Here is a 17,337-nt window from a genome sequence, read left to right as displayed (position 1 = left end):
ATGACAAGAGCGGAAGCAAAGAGACTTGGCCCATCTAAGGGGGAATCATACTACACCCACAGAGATGGCTCACAGAAGTCTCAGAGGCTTATCAACAGTTGCTTGCGCCCCTCATAGCAGCCAATGCCTTGGGGGAAAACTATAGCCAACCCTAGAGGTAAGTTCAGACCTGTAGTCCTACAACCAGGCAAGGTAAAGGTTAATCTGTGGTAAGTATTAGTGTGCATGTTACTGATTTAAAAGGAATACTTTGTTGATATTGCTTGTTTGTTTTATGTTTTCACCTGCTTGCTTTCCTAATCGCTGGCCGATGGTAAAGAATGAAAATGTTTGTTTCGTTTGTTGTTTAAAGATAACTATCTTGGTTTTTTTCTTCTCACAGATAAGGGTACACAGAAGAAATATAGACTTAGGGCCTGAGTCATTAAGGAGAGCAAAGCATAAAAAAGGAGTAACATTTGCACTTAGGCAAAACCATGTTGCATTGGAGGGGGCGGTAAATTTAAAATGTTGGGACAGATTTATACTTGGGGTAGGACATGTCCTAGATCAACTTTAAATTTCAGTGTAATAATAAAGCTAACAAGTATTTGTGTGCTAGATGAAAAAACAGCCAGTATTTAACTTATGTGCAAAATAATAAACTAATTCGCACCCCTTAAGTTGTAACATGGTTTGTCCCAGAGAACATTTACTCCTTTTTTGCCTTAATGACTCAGGCCCTTAGTGTTTAAAGGGGTGGGATAGAGAAATAGAAAGATTACTCTTGAAAGACTAATTAACAATGGATCATTGGAACACTCTTTGTTTTAGGCTGCAGTGCTCATGATAATTTGTTTGGCTGAGAATCATTATCCAAAAATGAAGTATGTACATACTTTGCTCTAAAATATTGTATCATAAGTCAGGAAGTCCGTTGAAAAGGTATGTAGTTAATGTGATACCAAGTTCTTAATGAACAAATGACGGACGACACTGGATTGCACGGTTGATTTAAGACCCCCTAGTCAAGTATGGGGAGGGGTCATAGTTTAGCAAATAGCTAAGAGGATTAGTGAAATGAATACAGCCATTTTCCCATAGAGTCCAATCCAGCTGTCATTTTTGCTGTAAAATCTCCCTTTCTGCATGTATGTTTGTTTTCAAACCCTTGTATTCAAAGCTTTGTATTCCTATTATTCATTGCTTTCTTATTTATCATGCTAGTATCACTCTATCTTTTTTTTTCTCTCTCTCTGCTCTTGTATAGATACGAAAAGACATAGACACAGTCCCATCAATGGGGCTAAGACATATTTTTTTACATAAGACAAATTCAGGGATACACACACTAGATTGACATGAGTTACAGAAACAGTCAGGGGTTTTATTTTCATGTGTATAGAAGCTGCTGAATTTAAGCAGAAAGGTTCTGTTGTGGAAATACGATTCATGTTTTATAGATTGCATATCTGTTTTGTTTTTTTTGTTTTTGTGGTTCGTGCCTCCTGTACAAAAATGTGCCTTTATATGGATGCACAAAGGGTGGGGAGGACAGGAGGACAGGAAATTGCTAGAGGTTAAGCATACAGATATGCATCTCTGTGTAGAACATTGGAGTAGGATTTGTGCCACAAGATATGACATAATGTGAAACCCTAGAAAATGTAGAATTTTCGTGTTTTATATTTTTCACTGTTAGACAGAAATGTACTGGGTACTGTTATATTTGAAGAAAGTGTTATAGAAATAGACCCCTTTGTCTTTCTCACTTAGCCAAGTAGCTGAATGTGAGGTACTGAGAATGGCATGTGAGTTGGCAGAGGGAAAATTGATTGATATACATTGGTCTTCAGCATTTTTCTAGTCTAGGGGGCGATGTTGAGTTGATTGAAAAGAGAAATCCTTTATAGCAATACCAGCACATGAGTAGGACACTACATAGAGGACTTTACACAGTGACACAGTTACCAACTGAAGTAGCTGCTAGTAAAGTCCACACTTACACACACGACCATACATGGCTGTCACACCAGGGCGAACATAGCTGTCAAATAGACAGCAGGGTTTTATGTGACAGCTAACAAATCTATGTTTTGTTTTGTTTTTCATTGTATTATTTTAGTTTAAAAATGTGAACACACACACACATTCACGCATACACATATTGGTTAATATATGAAGATTTGGGTTACCTGAAGAATTTCCCCAGGTAAAACAAATCCACGTCATCCAATTACCACGATGCAGGATCCTCAAGTATACACTGGTGTACCAATGAAATATGTCTGGGTAAAGGTGTATTGAAATGTGTCTAATGTATTACTGTGTCATACTCAAAGCTTTTGTTATTCAATGTGATAGCCCTAGAGTTATAAATGGTGATAGGGGTATTCATGTTATTGATAATAGATGTATAATGTATGAGTAGTGGTAACAAATCACATACTTTCGATTAGCCACAAACCAGTGTGAACATAAAGTAACGGTACTAGGTAGAACGAATTGAATAGAATGAGAGTTGGAACTTGATTAAAGTGCCTGATAGCTCTGGCCACTAGTCCTTCCCCGCTATCAAAGTCACTCCTAGGCAGCCTCTTAACCTGTCAGTTTTTGGGATGTTCTTGACCCCCCTTGAGATGAGATTGTAACTGAGAGGCTAGCTTAGACCTTGAGAGGAGGAAAATGGTGAGACAGCAACCGAGAACGTCCAAAACACTGTTTCCTGAAAAGTCACACTAACTGTCAGGATGTTGGATCGGGAGAGTAACTTGTGGAACAGTAAGTTCTTAGGCTCAGGTTATTTGACAGACAAGTGCCAAGTGTAAGCTACCAGCACCAAGAGTAGCAGAGACACTGGTACCCATTCCACTCACTGCAGAGGAGCCAACACTCAGGGAAGGGTCCAAGGGCACTCATGAATTTGTTCTGGAAGGCCTCAAGTGCAGTTAGTAGCACCTGAGCCAAAGGCTAAGACAGTTGTCCAGCATGAAGTTGTAGTTTTTCCTGTTTTGTGTTTCTTTCATTTCATTCTCTTCTTGGGACAGTCAATTCTTTTAATTATTGGCAGGTGACAGAGGCTGGTTCAGGTAATGATATTGAGGAATTGGGGATGAAGGAGAAGTTAGTAGCATAATCGGTCCAGCCAATTACTCTATTCATCTCAGGGGTAAAGGAAAATTTGGAAACCTTGGAGAAAGTGCGAGGGGCTATTGTCTGAGTAACATTACGTCCGTAAGTACGTTGACCACATAGTTCAAAAAATAGGTACACCCAGCGATGCCAGTCCAGTAATATTTGGACTTGAGCAGGCATCCTTGAGAAGGATTATCATTCTTGGGTGGGTAAGGTTTTAGACCAAACAAAGTGCTGGGCGTGCTCTCACGTGCCTCAGTGATTATATCAAGTAGGATTAGTTCTCTTTCCACTAAATATTCTTGAGATACCCGAATTATGGGTGGGAGGCCACTAGGAGAAAAGTACAACACCTAGGTCCCTTAGTCTGGAGTCTCCCAATAGTTTACAAGCCGATCACTGTTTCATGTACAAAGAAACCTGAGTATTGGGAGACTGGGAAGAACGAGCAGACAATAGCCCGCCCACAAGTGTCGATGAAAAGAACTGATGAGATTATTAGAAGAGTATATATTAACTCAAGCTGAAGGAGATTGTATATGACATTATTGATAGACATAGGATGATGCTATTGATGAACATGAAGTGTTTAAATGTATTCTGAGCTTAAAGACATGCGTTGGACAGATGAACCTGTTAGACTTGAAGAACTGTAGTAGAGTATTCTGTATAACTGATACATGTTCTATTGTATTCTATACCCTTCCAAATAATGTATTACGTGTTTTATTGCACCCTTGAAGGGCATACAAAATGTTATCTCCAAGCTCCAGAAGTGTACGGTCTATAGTAAAAGAAGAAATCATTTTGAGGATTAAGATTCTCTCTTATGATAACTTGTTTAGCGCTACATACAGCATGGTCATACACCAAGGGGGACTTGCATTACATAGCAATGAAACGTGGTACTGAGATCCTGCATATAACATCTTTAAGGTGATAGTTTATTATACTATCAAAGGGTGGAACTGTCGAAGTTGTATAATTGGACGAACGAAAGTATACTGGTTAATAGTTTTAGTGGTCGATTGCACTCAGTATGCCATGCTACACGTGGCATATGGCGATCGCAAGGTAAAATACGCACGTATACACTCGCATTACAACATTTAGTTATTTATATAATTCATATTGGTTCCGTTACACAGTAATTTATGAGCAGATAGTATTTAGTTTATTATTAGTTTATATAATATGATATGTACACTTCAGTGTTATTTAAGGTTCATGTTATAGGAAAGGTGTCATGTCTAGTATCATATTAAACCCCTATTCATCAGCAGCTGTCAGGTTCATTCGGCGAAGAGATAGCACATTGCATACTCAAGTTATTGTTGTTAGGGATTAAACCTTTAATATGATGCTGGCTGTAAAATGCTAATGGACTGATTGTAATTGAAGTTTTGGCAGGAAGAACAGAGCTCATCCCCTGGAGAGATTACCCCCACCTTTGGATTCCTTAGATTGAACCAGCCTATGACCTGTTTACCCTGGACCCATCTGAAGTCTGGACCTATAAAAACAAGCCACGTCATCTCTATTGTTCACTCTGTAACACTGAAAGTATATATAATCATAGCTGCACCCCCACTAGCCTCAGTCTACTCTGATCACAGTATTCAAGGGTGAACTACTGTATCATAATATAATCATGTATTGAACTGTTAAACTTTGCATCTGCTAAAATAAATCACTTTGTGCGTTAGAAACACAATACAATCGCTTGGGCAATGCTTATTTGAAAACGATAGAATTACTTTAATAAGGTGTATTGAAAAATGATACATGTGAATGAAGCCATAGTTCTTCACTTTTTTTTATTTTAAGGGTGTTATATATAATATAATAGGATATTAAATTATCATTACATAATGCATTAATACTGTGTGTAAAGTGCATAGATGTGAATGAGCCTTTAATAGTTTTCAGGTTAGTCTTGTCTGTGTGTGTTAAGTTTTCTGTGTGCATATGCAAGGAAGTAGATTTTTGATGGTTGATTGGGACTTCAATCAGTTAAATGAAGGTAGTACTTTAAGGATACCTTCGGTCCATGAAAGGAAATTATTGTGATATTGAGACCGAACATTCTTGATGCCAGTATGTATATTATCTGGCAACTTTGGCAAATCCCTGGCTGCCATGTGGAGACCCATTAAAACATGTATTTCAGTTACATGTCAATTTTCTTTTATCTGTCAAGACAAGGCACCAGGTAAATAATCTCCCTTCTCCAACAACATCCTGGCTCAGGTTGGTCAGCAAGGGCTAACAAAGGAAAGGATAACTTGTCTGCTTCAGTATTGTTTGTTTTTCCCTCCGTGTGAAATGTGTGATACTAACTTTATAGATGAAAGGGCCAGGGCCACCTTAACTACATTATGGGCCCCCGGGCAATGCAGTGCACCGGGGCCCCTAAATATAAATATATATATTCACTTTTTTTACATATATATATATAGGGGCCCTCTTCACTTACCTTAAGTCCGATCCACTTCTCTTCTTTTTTTCCGCGGAGTCTCTCTGTTCTCACGCTCCTCCGTGCTGTGCTTGCAGTGAATGTTGGGCGTGACATCACGCCCAACATTCACTTCGAGCACAACACGGAAGAGGGGGCCAGGGAGGGAGCCGGATCTTTTTTTTTTTTGCAAGATTTTTTTCAGCGCAGCCTCGGATGGGCCCCCTTGCCCGCAGGGCCCCCGGGCACCTGCTCATTGTGCCCAATGGAAGAGATGGCCCTGGAAAGGGCTATGTCATGTTCAGACCGACCCTGTCAGTCATGACATGTAGGTGTAAAATGGTTAATCAAAACCAAACCACCTGGTCTGTCTGAAAATGACTAAAATCCCTTAAAGTGTATCTCACACTCAATATTAAACACAAAGTTCTGCCATCACTAACATCAAGTTCAAGAGCTGACACCCTTAGGAAGTCTTCAGCTACTCCAAAATTGAATATCACGTGATTTAATCAGTTATTGTAAATCAAACATGTCCCTGCCCACATATAGCGTTCTAAAAATCAACACCTTCCTTATGAACACAAAGACAGAATGTTATTACATGAAGTTTAATGACAAAAAGTCACAAAGTTTATTGAATAGAACTCTGAAAAATTGACATCCAGAATTATGAATGCAAAGCAGATTTCTTAAAATCAAACTGAAATAAACATAGAAATGGCCATTACACACTCAAGTACACTTTTGTGTAATCTGTAACCCCGGAAAGGTTAGAGGTATGAACAGTTCATCACTACAAGACTGAGGCCCAATAACTGATAATAATAATAATAACAATAATATACATTAAAGTAGTGCTTTTAGGTATTTTCCATAAAGAATATAAACAAAAATTGGCGAAACACTTAAATATGGTCCTTTCTAGTCAAATAAATGTCTCAATTTTTTTAGGGCTGGGCAATACTTGACTGGGAAACACTGAATAACAAAGGTGTCAAAAGCAGGTCTCAGAGGCATACATCAAAATATACTAAGCCAGGATTTCCCAAGTCCAGTCCTCAGAGTTCCTTAATGCTGGGAACACAATACACGTTTTTCAACCTAGTGTGCAGATCACGCGATAAACGACCGGTTGGTCAGATATTGCATTAGTACATACACTTCAACAATCATGTTTTATCACACCAAACCGCATTGTATCGTTTGACATGGATTTATAAAATCTTTACAAAAATCGTATTTGCAGTAATTTTCTGTAATGTGTATCCTGCTTAACAGTGCAGGTTTCCAGGTCACAAGTGATATAATTAATACAACATGGAGATTATTATTATTTTATTATTAATTTTTATTTATAGGGCGCCACTAGGTGTCCGTAGCGCCGTACAGGGACAAACAAGTACAATACAAGGTGGGACGGCACGGTACAGTAAACAGTAAGCACAGTAACTCAGTAAGCTCAAAGCACAGCTAGAGAGAGGGGGAGGGAAGACCAGCAAGCGCTGGAGCCCAAGAGGAAGGGCGCGGATGACGGGGAGACCCCCAGGGCGGTGGGGGGAAAGGTAGCTGGAGAGCAGAGTTAGAAGTGTAGGAAACCGGAGGAGAGATGGCCCTGCTCAAGGGAGCGTACAATCTAAGGGAAGGGGTAGACAGACAGAGAGACACAGGGATGAGAGGGAGAGAAGGGGGAACGGGGGCAGAGTCAGGGGAGGGGGAAGAGGGGGGAGAGGCAGAAAAAGGTAGGAAGTTAAGTGGGAGACTGGAAGGCTTTGAGAAAGAGGTGGGTTTTTAGAGCCCGTTTGAAACTGGACAGATTAGGGGATGTTCTGATGGAGGGAGGGAGCTTGTTCCAGTGGAGGGGGGCAGCGCGGGAGAAGTCTTGGACACGCGCATGGGAGGAGGTGATCAGAGGGGAGGAGAGGCGACGGTCATTGGCAGATCGGAGAGGGTGGGATGGAGCGTGAATAGAGATGAGGTTGGAGATGTAGGGAGCAGTGGAGTTGGCGAGGGCCTTGTATGTGAGAGTGAGGAGCTTGAACAGGATTCTGTAGGGGAAGGGGAGCCAGTGAAGGGCTAGGTAGAGGGGGGAGACAGAAGAGGAGCGGCGAGAAAGGAAGATAAGCCTAGCGGCTGCGTTAAGGACAGAACGAAGGGGAGCGAGATGAGAGTGGGGGAGGCCAGTGAGGAGAAGGTTGCAGTAGTCCAAGCGGGAGATGATCAGAGAGTGGATAAGACATTTGGTGGCATCTTGGGAGAGGAAGGGCCGAATGCGTGCAATGTTATGCAGCTGGAAGCGGCAGGATTTAGCAAGAGAGAGAATGTGAGGGGAAAAGGAGAGAGAGGAGTCGAGGATGACACCGAGGCAGTGAAGTTGGGGGACAGGGGAGATAGAGGAGGAGCAGACAGTGATAGAGAGGTCAGAGGGGGAGGAAATATGAGGGGGAGGAAAGACAATGATCTCTTACAATCTGTCAGTGATGAATACACATTAGCTCCAGCAAGGGGATTCGGAATACCTGCACTGGTAGGGATCTCTGAGGTCTGAATTTGAAACACTCTGCACTCTCCACTACTTTGCTTACACACAATGATTTGCTGCAAACCATATTGCCTAAAGCAACTTATTTTTTAGGATCATGACCTTATGTATTTTTTCCTAATGATCCCGCTTAAGCCATACTCATAACAGGACATTGCCTGGAACGCGGTCTGTTCTCCGATTACACATTTTGAAAATCGGTTCATCTATTTCAAGCATGAAGGCCTCCCGGCACTGCCAGGGTCACTGTATGACACAAGTTCCAGTATGAAACACGTGAGTAAGAAGAGACGGAAAGTACTACCACAACGGAGTCATTGAGATAATGTCGGAAATTACGTCACAGCCCTGAACAGATGACAGCGATAACTAGATCACGTGGCTAGCACAGGGAACGTCATTACCCTGGTATCGTCACCTTCTGCTTTTTGATTGGCTCTCCCCTTCGCGCTTTGCACTCGCGCTTTCCTTGCCGACTCGCGAGTTGTTGCGGCTCTAGAGGATTAGCTGTAGCGCGACTTCTTCGTCTCCTGACAGGTACCGCCCACTCCTGTCTCGCGTCCAGCCTGCACAGGTCATTAAACGCTGCCTATTGGCTATAAACGGAAGGCGGAGACACATCCTGTGCTGTCTCTTCAGAGCTTAACCAATCGGGAAGCGCTGGGACGCCCCTTGTTCCCGTCTTCCGATTGGCTGTGCCGCTGAATGGGCGGGGTCGGGCGCTGCGTTGTGTCAGAGGTGTCATAGCGGCCGGAACCGTCAGAAGCGAATAGGGGAGATTGGAGCGTACAGCGGCCTCTACCCTGACAGCCGGACTTCAATGAACAGCTCGCCTGTGAGTATCGGGGCCGGAGCCCTAAGGAGGGAATCCAGTCCACTCTGTTCTTGCTGCTGTTAGATAAGCTGGGAGTCCGGGCAGTGGGGCCCAGTGACCGCACGGGTGATAGCCGGCATCATGTGGGGGAGACTGGGGCCCCGACACTAGACACGCCCGGGGTATGAGATCCATCATGACGCCCATTGAGGGGTGTCTTTCTCTCCAGCCTAAGCACCTGTCACAGCCGCTCCTCAATCCCTGCTCAGCAGCTTGCACAACTCCCAGCTGATCCTGTCTTGGCCCCATGTCTCTTGCCACACTGTTCTCTTGTAGTGCTGAATTATAGATTAGCGCTGATAAACTCCAATTTTCAATGTGTCATGAAATGCTCGGTGTTTGCAGCTATATTTGTGCCCAGTGACCACATGTATTTAAGTCTCTTGCCTATAAATGTGTGAGAAGTGCTTCTTATACTGGGGGCTTGATCCTTCTCAAAATGCGTTGTGTCAAAATGTGTACTGTATCTATTGTATTCAGAGTGAATTCAATGGTAATGTTGTTTTTTTTTAAACTGTATAAAGGTTGTAACTGGTCGAAGAGATAAGTCAGTGAAGCACATGTGCAGTGAGCACTTTCTGAGTAAGCAGCTGTTCTGACATTGAGGGACCTCAACCTGACCCTGTTAATGCTACATGCTTAATATAATCATCATCATCATCATTTATTTATATAGCGCCACTAATTCTGCAACGCTGTACAGACCTCACTCACATCAGTCCCTGCCCCATTGGAGCTTACAGTCTAAATTCCCTAACACACACACAGGTCAATTTGTTAGCAGCCAATTAATCTACCAGTATGTTTTTGGAGTGTGGGAGGAAACCGGAGCACCCGAAGGAAACCCACGCAAACACGGAGAGAACATACAAACTCTTCACAGATAAGGCCATGGTTGGGAATTGAACTCCTGACCCCAGTGCTGTAAGGCAGATGTGCTAACCACTACGCCACCGTTTTACATTTAAAACCTTTTGATATTTCTTTAGGTACACTTTAAAGGTAAACTAACAAATAAGTGTGCACAGTGGTTAGCATTGCTGCCTTACACTGCAGTCATGGGTTCGGTTCCAACCAGGGCCATATCTGGAGTTTGTGTGCTCCATTTTCCACCCACAATCCAAATACATACTGGTAGGATAATTTGCTTCTGGTAAGATTAACCTGTGTGTTTGGGTAGTAGGGAACATAGGTTGTAAGCTCCATTGGGCAGGGACTGCTGTGAAATACTCTACTCTCTAAAGCAGTGTGTAATATGTAGGCACTGTATTAAAAAACATAACGGGGTACATTTATCCAAATTGTGAGACCATTGTAGTTATGGCTTGACATTGTTGAAACATTTAGACATGTTTTTTGCACGTAAATTTGTTTTTTCTTGTTTATGACAAATACTTATGTAATTTTTCCCTATTTTATTTTTTTACACAAATGAAGTCTTTGTCTTGGGTGACTCTGGGGTATCATGCTTTTTCATTTGTAGACTGATATAGTTAAGGTGAGTCTTTAGCTGGAGCACATTTCAATAGTGGGAATGCACTCTGTGAGGGCTTTGTCTGCTGTAGGTTATTGATGATCCTGGGTTTTAGCAGAAGACTATAGTATACTGAGGTATATTTCTTGTACAACTCCATAGCAGGTTATGTTGTGACATGTAGTTGTCATGTGAGTGTTGTCTGAACTCTAGATGATGCTTGAGTTGGTGGCTTGTGTATTTCTTGCTCTGGGGCCAATACTGTCATTGTCTAGTTACAGTAACTGGATGTACAGGAGTGCCTCTGATGCACAGAAAAGCAATGTGTTCATTGTCCTTAGCAGAACTGCTGGCAGACTGATTCCTTATACAGATATTACATTATAAAGCTAAATCAACTTTGTATCAGTTGACCGTCAAGCTATATTTGTCTTTAATATGGCAAATTGAACAACTACAGCTTTCGTCCAGCCGTGAGCACAGCTTTTCCCTCCCCACCCCCAGGAAGCAGGATTTGTCCTACTTTAGGTGACTCAGATTGTACCTGAGAACAAGTTGACCTTCTGAATTGACTGAGAGTGACACAATAACAGTGTCATCTTTCCTTTGCTTTGTTAATGCAATGTCTCTATAGTTTTTGAATGCTCTGTCTTAGTCACCCTATCATGCTATACAGAAACTGTCAAAGAAGCACATACTTTGTTTATAAAATCAGGACACATCTTATTGAAGGAAAAATGTAAAGGCTAAATCAGAATGTTTGTTTGAGTTACACATGGAATTCCTTGTCTTTAACCAGACATAGCTACTTATCTTCTGCAATTTATTTTAAACTTTTCAGGTTTTGAACCCATTAAATGTTGATATTTGATTTATTGACAAGACCTAGATTAATATAATTCTTAGAAAATTTACTTTTTATTGAGACAATAACAATTAGCTGTCTGACCATAGAATGTAATAACAAACTTCCCATCTTTCATAGCAGTATGATGTTTTATTATTTTTTTTTCCCCCCCAAGTTCTGACAATTGTCAATTTGTATTTATCTTCACGTTTATTTCATGTTTGGGGAGTACAGATTACGTTCATGTTATTACTGCTAGACTTTGTTCCAAAGTGTTGGATCTCAGCCTTACTTAACCTCCTTCAATATCTCATTTGATTGGACAGATTATAAAGAGCCTTATGGTAGTTAACACAATGCTCAGGAAGCACTTTTTGTAGCTTACTTTATCAGTGTGAAATTTAGTGTTATTGTAATATGCTTCGGAAATGCTACTTCCTTTTGGTGAAGGTCATTCCTGCTAAGTATTTTGGGTAATATTTTTGCAGTGTAGGAAAAAAAATGTTGTAAATGCTGTTGTGGTGAAAGTTACATCCACTTTTTTTATTTTATAACTCCGTGCATGCATATGTAAAAATCTTTTATCAGGTGGTCAACTTAGAATTGTTTTTGTGCTGTTTATGCAACAGCTTTAAAAGTAGACAAACATTGACACATAGTAACTTCATAGTAGCACTGTGTATATTTGTTCAATTGTTTGCTTTAGAACAAGACATAGTAAAGCTAGGTACACACTACAGAATTTTCCACCAACTTTTTATGCCGATCGATTTTACATGCGATCGATGTTCCGATCGCTCGGTCCATGGACTGCATACACACTAGCCTTGTTTTAGACGATAAAGGGAAGAGTGGACGTCCCGCAACGCTGTACAGAGAACTATCTCACATCAGTCCCTGCCCCATTGGAGTTTACAGTCTAAATTCCCTAACATTCGTACACGCACAGATCGACTAGGGTCTGTTTAATAGCAGACAATTCACCTACCAGTATGTTTTTGGAGTGTGGGAGGAAACTGGAGCAACTGGAAAACCCACACAAACATAGGGAAAACATGCAAACTCTACAAAGATAAGGCCCTGGTCATTGAACTCATGACCACAGCGCTGTGAGGCAGAATTGCTATATAAATGAAGATGATGGCCTTTTCAAAAGAAGGGTTGGTCAACTCCTAAGCACTGTGAATTCCTGAATTGAATTTAGAGGTGATTCTGTGCAAGCCTTCCACGGCATCTGAGTTCTGAGGGTCTGAATTTTCCCCAGTTTTTCTATTCCGTCAAGAGCCGCCTTTATAAAGATACCTCAGACTGCCTTCTGTACTGTCAAGAATGCTACTTCTGTATCTGCTTGTAAATGCCTTAGCATTTTCTAAACTTCCCGGAAAATAGAAGGATTATGCAGAAAAGACGCATTGAATCTCTGGTCCCCGGGAGTGCTCTGTGCTCCATCTTTTTAAATATTTCTTGTAGGGCCAAGTAATTGGAAAGAGTGTGGTGTTTCGGAGACAGTCTTTGAGTATTTAGAAATTAGTGATCGATGCAACCAAATGCGTAATGAGGAGTGACTTAAAATGTTCTGTGTTCAGAAGTCTCAGTCTGTCAATTAGTTGATAATCTTTAAGAATGAATATTACAAAGTTAGGAGTTTACATGGACATCAGTCAGTAGGCTGTTTATCAAGTAATAGGTTCATCTGAATGATAATTTGACCACCTAAGATTATGGTCCTCCAGCATGAGGTCCAGAGCCATCTTTAAGTTGTGGAAGAATGCCTCATGTTGTGTGTATCGGGCATAAACATTTGTCATCATTACAGATCTTTAATGTAAATATCCCAGTAAAGTATGTATCTCCATTGTGGGTCTTCCCATACTTTTGAAAGTGGGATCTTAGATCTGTCTTGGTACCGACGGAAAGCTGGTATGTTGGCCGACTCCCAGAATGTCAAACTGCAGACAGAAAAGGTTGAGAAGAATGTGGAAGTGAATATCCCAGGGGAAGAAGAGATAAGAGACTGATCCGTGATTTTGTAGATATCCTTCTAGAGAGACGCCTAAAGAGAATTAGAAAGTGTACTCAATCGGTCAAGCACTCTGTGCCTGTGGGCATATTTCTGAGGATTCATAACCCTGAGTTGGAATATTATATTGTATAACTGTTTACATGTCTCCTTCCCTTTTATCCTTGTATGAGAAAGTGTCAAGTGTCTAACATCTCTAATTGTAATGTTGGCTATAGGCCTGGCAATGTTAGGTAGTGCTTATAGCCAAATAAACGGGCAAATAACTTTGTGGAGGAGGAACAAATGAAAGGGGTAGGTATGCAAAGAAAACGAGAAAAAAGGGGAGGGAGAAGTATGAAGGAGAAAAGTAGTGGAGGGGAAGTTGAGGGTAGTAAGAGATCAGGGGGAGGGGGGGGGGGGGGGAGTCAAAGTGCTTTTCATGGAGTGGGAGAGAAAAGTGTTGCCCAGTGTTCTCCAATCACCCACCTCTCCCTGACAGAGCAGTGTCGCTGGTGTTTTCCTAATGGCAGTTGCTACCAGCCTTATAGTAGTAAATAATTATTTATTTATGTGTATATTAAACTCTTTCTTCATAATGTAGCAGATCTAATTATATCTTTATAAAGCGTTGGCCCATTCCACAGCAATGTACATTCAGGATTGTGATATGACTAAATTGAATTAACTTTGTAATTAAGCACAACAAACCAAAAACAATGTACTTTTTATTAGTATGAATGCCTCCTGTTGGATCCAATTTCAGAAGCAGGCCATGTGTAGCAAAATATATTGATATAAGGGGGGATTCAATTAGTTCTCTGAAACATCCATGAGACACTTAACGGCGAAGATTTGACAGAAATCTCCGCTCATCTTTCCTGGCACCCCATAGAGGTGCGAGGGGAAAATGAGCAGAGGTTTTTACCGTAATTGTCAGCAATGAGTGCCACATCTCTGGCAATTGAATCTCCCCCACAGAAATGAGCAAACTTTACCTGATTATTGAAAATAAATATTTTTCCTGCCGATATTGATGCAGTATTTTTCCTTTATTTATCAGCCCTGGCTTTTGTAATGGGACTTGTTGTTCATCACTCAAATTTCCATGTTCAGTTATCTACTACATAATACTTGAATCAAGTTTTCAGTCGTGATCAACATAAACATTAATAAGGTCACCTAAAGTAACCCCATTACAGATCAAGCCTATTTGAACCAACTGTTTGCATGGACACTTCACGGTTCAGAGTAAATTAAGCAGTTCATAAAGGTCTTTTTGATGAAGGCTTTCAGATGATCATATTGCATATTGTGAGGGTAAACAAGCGTTTAAAAAAAGAATTGAAGCTGGACTTTTAGCAACAAACTGAAAGTAAAGGATATAGTATCAGTTTTTCTTGTTTGTATACCTCAGTTCAGTATCTGACTTTGCCTGCTATGTGAGTCACAAGCCTCAACTGGGGGGGGGGGGGGGGGGTGTGTGTGTAAGGGGTTAATAAAGACAAAACCACCTGGTCTGTCTAAAAATGCCTACAACTCCCCAAATGAAACCTCACACAGTCTTAGTCACCCTTTTGTGCCACCAAGATTTGGTTCAAGAGCTGATGCTCTGTAGGAAGTCTTTTCAACCAACTATCGTACCAATCACACAATAAGCAACTGTTGGGTCCGATATCACATTAGTGTTCTCCCACAATCATGTTTTTATGATAAAACATGATCGTATGATACCAAAGCACATCGTATCGTTGGATTTTATAAACTTGCTAAAAATCACAACAAACGATGGAGCGATGTTTGGCAAATGTGGAAGTGTGTATGCACTCATGACCAGCAGTGTAGACAGATCTCTACAGAGTGTGCAGTGTCACAATCTTTTCAGCAGATGGTTATGAGAGATGAAGAGCACAGATCTGAAGGTAAATTGTGTACGTGTGTACACACAAATCTGCATGCCCATCCGGACTTTCAGTCGTTTGCAAAATTATTACAGAAATCGCACCTGTAGTAGTTGTCAGTATGCTAATTGGATTTACACTTGAAAAAATATTGGAGTTTTTTATAATTCCATTAAATAGAATATAAATGGTGTGCGAAGGCATGTGTGTGGGAGATATATAATATATATATATATATATATATCAATCACACACACTTCACAGGTACTCAAATCTTTGTGAGCAATCATGACAACATTTTTATATTCTTTTCCTAACTTCTGCAAATGCCATAATCATGGTGATCTCCTGCTAAACTGTAACTATGTTTGTATTTGTCATTAAATAATCATCATGTTGGGTAATTTCTTTTCACCAGTGTACTACCCTCTAGTATTCATGGGGTGCGACATTTCAGACTTACTGATACAAAGTACATGTAATCCATTTTGAGATCCGATGATCCTTTCAATGAACACTGTGATTGCATTGTACTGTTCAATTTTTACTTCCTGTCTCCTATACTTCCATTGGAGCAGTCCAGTTAATGTTTGCTAAATGCTTTGGACATTGTTCTTTCCCAAGAGACTGATCATTTTATATGCAAAAACTATTTACTCAGTTTCCACTCATTGCCTATCCACCCACTGATATAATCCTGCTTACATGTAAACAATAGGATGCTCCTGTAAATGCATTTTCAGCTATGTGTCATGGCAAAAATTATAAGCCTCCACAATATTTCCACAACTACTCAAAATATCTTGTATGTACTGCTCACCTAATTTGCAGTCGTCTCTGAAACATACAACATCTTGACTCTAGATTCTCTCATGTAATAGACTTGTCTTAAGCGCTCTTGAAATGTCTGACTGAGCTAATATTTTCCACCTCTAATCGAAGTCTGTGCATTGAATCCATTTTCTTTGTTCCACACATGGGACATACTTGCAAAGCAGCTGATCTGAGATTACAAGGCGATAGAGTGTTTTAGCTGATATTCAGGGGTCAGAGCAACACACACACAGGGACAAATTACAGGATGCATCTTATATGCAGCAGGAAGGTGAAAATGACTGCCACACACCCTGAAAGCTACTCTGGCTCTTCAAGTTCTTTCACTGAGCGACTTCTCAAATTTCTCTCCCTTCCCCTCTTGCCCTTTTTGAAGCAGCTGAACGTCCTTGTTAGGCAGGGGAACCTTTTCACGTTAATGTTGCCAGGCTTCTCAGAACACAGTAACCATTTTCAAGTGACTTTTGTGGTTATGTAAGTAAATGGGTTAGCAGATTATATAGGACAATGCACCTCTGTTTCTGAAAGTCATTTTCTCTATCAGTCATGAGAACAAATGAGAATATATAGAGCAAGGAGTTAAATCTTCACCAATGTTAGTTGGCTGATCCAAATGGAGCCTTATGGTTCTGGCCAGCTGTACAGGCACAATGTTTATGCTGCACCCAAACATTATTTGTTCTCGGTAGACAATGTATCTGGTTAGTTGAGTATTTTATTTATGCCCATTTTTAACTTGTGTTTATTTCTATTGGAACTATCCTGTGTAAAGGTTTCTCAGGTATGTTCATTGTCAATATTAAAAATAGTTTTCATGTAGGTTTTGAACTAGTCTTTAATCAAGAATATGAGTGTGTAGGTATGTGTGTATGTATATATCTATCTTTCATATTCTAGTAATTCTCAGCTAGTGAATTTGAATGCATTTGTACCCCATTGCTAAGCTGGATGCTAAAAGAATTTAGGTTGTATGGTTTTGAAAGATGCAATAGAAATCTAAAATATAGGGTTGAAATGTGTACTCTCCCCCCCCCCCCCCCCCCACTTAAATACTGTTTATCACAAGACATGACATGTATGTGTTCATATAACATAATACTAAAAGGTTGTGAACAAGTGATCTATTCCTTTCATGTAGATTTGATTTGCTGCCTACATATATTGTATCAAATGTTTCCAAACCGTTTATTCCATTATTATTGTAACTTGTGTTAATTTATAGCAAACTATAGTACATAGAATCTTAAATATTTAATGGCTCTTGAGCTCTGTTAAACCTTGTCTCTTCTAGCATACC

The 17,337-nt window shown here is 40.5% G+C and overlaps 1 protein-coding gene across 2 annotated transcripts in view; it reads left to right on the top strand.

Moving 5' to 3' along the window:
- Positions 1 to 17,337, top strand: part of PTP4A2 (protein tyrosine phosphatase 4A2) — a 62,936-nt gene that overhangs the window by 22,977 nt on the left and 22,622 nt on the right. The window contains exon 1 of one of the 2 annotated variants that reach the window (XM_075195194.1): positions 8,828 to 8,946. The exons of the other annotated variant lie outside the window; for it this stretch is intronic. The gene's annotated coding sequence lies outside the window, so the exon portion shown is untranslated. Of the gene's footprint in view, positions 1 to 8,827; positions 8,947 to 17,337 lie in introns of those variants that run through there. 2 annotated transcript variants of the gene reach the window in all.

Source organism: Mixophyes fleayi, chromosome 2 (genome assembly GCF_038048845.1).
Source record: "Mixophyes fleayi isolate aMixFle1 chromosome 2, aMixFle1.hap1, whole genome shotgun sequence".
NCBI lineage: Eukaryota > Metazoa > Chordata > Amphibia > Anura > Limnodynastidae > Mixophyes > Mixophyes fleayi.
Note: the sequence above shows the minus strand (reverse complement) of the source record. Positions and strands in the feature narration are given on the sequence as shown.